Consider the following 5,000-nt stretch of genomic DNA (forward strand, 5'->3'; position numbering starts at 1 on the left):
AGGTAATGGATACAAACTGAAATTGAAAAGAGACACCACCACTCAATGTGGCAATTTCTTTACATACAAAATGACAAATACTTGAAATAGACTTCCAGCGGATGTAGTAAACAGTAGCACGGTAAACGAGTTCAAGAATAAGTTACACAAGATCATTAGAACTCTCCAAATGCTTAAACTATTCGCTCTACCAAAGAGCAAATGGAGTCTCCGCGGATGAGACATTCAAAATCCTTGTAACTCTCTCTCTCTCTCTCTCTCTCTCTCTCTCTCTCTCTCTCTCTCTCTCTCTCTCTCTCTCTCTCTCTCTCTCTCTAGCCTGGTTATTAACAAAATCAAGGAAGAATTATTCTCCCTGGACATTGTCTTTCCTAAAACCCTGAAAGCACATCACAAAAACATCATATTGTATCTGGAATGTCAAGGAAAACACATTCAGAATCACTCACGTCTGTCTGTCTCTGTCTGACTCTCTCTTAAAAGGGAGGACTGGATATTTCATCCTTATTTCTCGGTTGGCTCCGACAGCAAGAGCTCCGAGAGCTGCTAGTTAATATTTTTCCCCTCTGTTGATTTGCAACTGGGAAAAAGGAAAAGGGTCAGCGAAAATTCCAACTGACGAATGCCATTGATTGAAAGAGGTCTCGAGAGGTGCAGCCGTTGCTCTTTAGAAAATACCACTCTCATGAAATGTGGAAGCCTGCGCAAAATGCAATGGAATAGTGTTCCAGGTTGCGCTTTATTGCAAAACGCTCCCTTTCCCATCTCTTAATGTTTCCCGACTTTAATTTCTTTCCTAATAATAATCAATAAAATCCTTTGTAATCATACAATAAATCTAGACAATTTTATCAAATAATCTTAAAACCTTTTAGCTTTACAAAGACGACTCCCATATTGGACAGGGAGTTTTTTCCCCTAGAAAAAATGGGTTTTATGGGCATTTCGAATTATTCGTCGAGATTTAAAATTCAATAAACGGTGTCTGATTTAGTATTATTTTCATTCAAAGAATGGGACTGTTCATCATAATCTTAACGAAAATAAACATCCAGCCTAAAAAATTTCACAAAACAAAGCAAAAAATACAGATGTGAATATAATAAGAAGCAAATAAATCATGGTGTGTCATGTCAAATGTTGACCTACCTTTAGAATATAGTAATCGCATATTCGTTCCTAAATTGTTCATTTTTTTTTATCTTGGTCATCTGCATATATTCAATTTCTTCAATAGTTCTACATGTAGTTTTAAAATAAAAGTTACAACAAAGTTTTTAAACTTTCAAAACAGTATATAAAATGAATAACTTTGTTTAATTATTTCTTTTTATATGGGGGAATGTTCAAGTTCATCGAAAACATAGAAAACTATGAAATTGCAACATTGTTTTTCTATTTAAACATTTCTTCTAGATTCACCATGTAAGCTACAGTCGTAAAAAAAAAAAAAAAAAAAAAAAAAAAAAAAAAAAAAAAAAAAAAAAAAAAAAAAAAAAAACACCTGTTCTCAATTTCCAGCCTATCATTTTCCATATTCAATATTGAAAATTTATCACATATCTATTTATTTCCTCTCATAACCTAATCAACAACACCAGTTCTTGAGGATAAGACCCTAAAATGTGGCATGTGAATTTACATTCTTTAAGGATATTGTTAAATGTTGAATAACATCAAAATTTCAAGTATCTGGTATAATATATATATATATATATATATATATATATATATATATATATATATATATATATATATATATATACATATATATATATATATATATATATATACACACACACACACACATATATATATATATATATATATATATATATATATATATATATATATATATATATATATATAATAAATTGTACATTTAGACGTGTTTTTCCTGTTCAAATAAGCCATATATATATATATATATATATATATATATATATATATATATATATATATATATATATATATATATATATATATATAGAACAGAATATTTATTCAGAGAAAGGGAATAGTGGGAGGGTTCAGATGTTCATAAAAGTCCATCTTACGCCATAAAGACACATCCGTCTTAGAATATTTCGAACTTGTGTAAATCCATAATCCTCATCCAAATCATCCTACCACCCTCTCCATCCAAACCCTTAAAACCCAACCCTTTCCGAGATGTCCCTTCCAATCAGACACCACCCACCCATCCCATTCTCCCCCAATGTCTCCTTCTAAACTCCAACCAAATACCCTCCTTCCCCTATCTCTCTTCCAGTGCACTAAAAGCTGCAAGACTTCTCATATGTACTGGGGAGATCTCTCTTTGAAAACATAAACCTTGACTTTATTGAAACACCCGGACGGAGTGTCAAACCCATTTATTCTTCGGACATGTCTGTTATTTCAATGTTTCAGACATTTTCTTTTCATTTCAATCCTGTCTTTCTTTATTTCCAAATAGTTGATGGTCCTGTTTCATAAAAATACCTGGACGAGGCTGGATATAAATTCTGTTGGAGAGTTTATGCTTCTTGTTATTTCTTTTTCGCTTAACCATTTCCTCTGTACACATGACAGAAATAAACCCTCAGAAAGTGGAATATTTTGTAACAATAGTTTTAACATGTTCGCGTTGAGACATAAAAAAAAAAACTTAACGATAATTACCATGAATCTTCTAAGCTTGGTCTCTGGTGTCGCAGCGGATATCCGTCCCCCAAAAAATAAATCGTTCAGCTTTAGATATTATTAGGTATAAATAGAGCTTGATGCTAAAAACTCAAATATGAGAAACACAAATTCCGTAATGTAAATGTAAGTTGTGCCTGCTTAGAAATGCGTGAACATGCAAATATTAGCAAAATATTGTGGTGATTCTATGTGTCAGGGGGTAACCCAAGAACACTACTCACCACTGGCACCTCAACACTCGCATATTGGTTCCAAGCGCCTCATCCTGGTACACCATCTCAACAGTTGCTTTTCTGAAGTTAAGCGTGAACTGGAGACAGCCATTGAAGCAAGAGTTACCTACCATTTTTTGTAACTTAGGTTTTCCACTGCAGCTAAGTCACCTGTTAGATCATCAAAGTTTCTCCTTTTCATCTGATATTAGGCGACTCAGTCAAGTTCGTGAATTTAGGCCCATGCCCACGCTTTCTCACAATAGTAATTTCACAAGCAAGCACATAATTCCACACCATCAATAATCAAGTTCCTTTGGCGATGGGGCAAGACATTAGGAGCAGGTACGAGTTGGGACTGGCAGAACTTAGCCCGAGTCCTACGCATGTTCTGTGGCTACCAAGTGGGCAAGGTTTGAAATAGCACTCGTCTTTAGTATCCACAAGCGCGACTGAATTACCCTATTAAGGAACTATAAAGCTTGACCTTTACATAGGGGGCCTACAAAACACAGCCCTAACTCCGTCTATAGCAAATATGGCCGAGATGTTTTACAACGCAAATTCAGACCGTATATTTTGCAGATAATATATATATATATATATATATATATATATATATATATATATATATATATATATATATATATATATATATATAGAATCTGGTACATAAGGACTCTCCAAAATAAGACTACTAATGAAACTACAAGACCAGTCAGGAAAAATACAATATTTATCAGCGAACTTCGTAAATGCAATAATTCTGCACTTCATGAGACACGCCTCCCGGGTGATGACTCACAGAAGTGAACGAGAGATCTATCCTCTTCTGTAGAGGCTTAAAAAAGTTTTCTCCAAAAATTCCTGGTATAAGACTCGCAATCATACCTAAAGGTCCCACAGGTATCATTGAAAGACTCGAGAAGGACTCTTCTTGACACTCATCAGTGCTTATACCCCAACATTGGATGTTGACAAAACAAGTTATGAAAACTTCAGGTGTGTTCTTGATATAGCGCAACAAAATGTCAACCAAAGTTACTGCGTAGTCCTGCAGGGAGTTTTCAATACTATTATTGGGAAAAACAAAGTTTTACTGGAAGTTTATCATGGTACGGGCAATACATGAAAGCTAATGGTCTTAAGAGTACTACCCTATGAGCTAAGATCAATAATGTTATAACCCGCACAATCAATGCACACAAAAAGAGATAGTATTCACATTACATCTATTGAGAAACTTTTAACGGCGTCATCGGTAATGGTGAATTGATATTTATATTATATTATATTAGCAATATCTTGATATGACTTATCAACTTCAAATGTAAATGGACTCATCCAATAATCACGAGTTCTGATCATTTCATGGTTGGCATTTATCTCTCAAATAACTTCGAGTAATTAAGAAGGACAGACATTGTATATACATATAATTATATATATATATATATATATATATATATATATATATATATATATATATATATATGTATATATATAAATATATATAAATATATATATATATATATATATATATATATATATATATATATATATATATATATATATATATATATATATATATATATAAATATATATATCAATCATCAGCCGCAACTATATATCACTATTATTACTAGCTCAGCTACAACCACAGTTGGTAAAGGAGGATGCTAAAAACCCCAAGGCTAAAACAGGGAAAAATAGCCCAGTGAGGAAAGGAAATAAAGAAATCAATAAACTAGAATAAAATTAATGAACAATCAAAATAAAATATTTCAAGAACAGTCATTCTAAATAAATCTTTCATATATAAACTATGACAACTTCAAGAAAAAGAGAGTAAGAGAAGTAAGATAGAATAGTGTGCCCTAATGTACCCTCAAGCAAGACATCTTTACCCCAAGACAGTGGTTGACTACGGTACAGAGGCTATAGCACTACCCAAGACTAGAGAACAATGGTTTGATTATGAAGTGTCCTCCTCGAAGAGCTGCTTATCATAGCTAAAGAGTCTTTTCTATCCTTGCCAAAAGTGGAGTAACCAGTGAACAATTACAGTGCAGTAGTTAACCCTTTGAGTAAAAAAGAATT

The 5,000-nt window shown here is 32.9% G+C and overlaps 1 protein-coding gene across 1 annotated transcript in view; it reads right to left on the bottom strand.

The window, feature by feature from the left end:
- LOC137630097 (uncharacterized) overlaps window positions 1-5,000 on the bottom strand; it is a 331,962-nt gene that overhangs the window by 294,697 nt on the left and 32,265 nt on the right. The gene's annotated exons all lie outside the window — the stretch shown is intronic.

This window comes from Palaemon carinicauda, chromosome 38 (genome assembly GCF_036898095.1).
Source record: "Palaemon carinicauda isolate YSFRI2023 chromosome 38, ASM3689809v2, whole genome shotgun sequence".
Taxonomy (NCBI): Eukaryota; Metazoa; Arthropoda; class Malacostraca; order Decapoda; family Palaemonidae; genus Palaemon; species Palaemon carinicauda.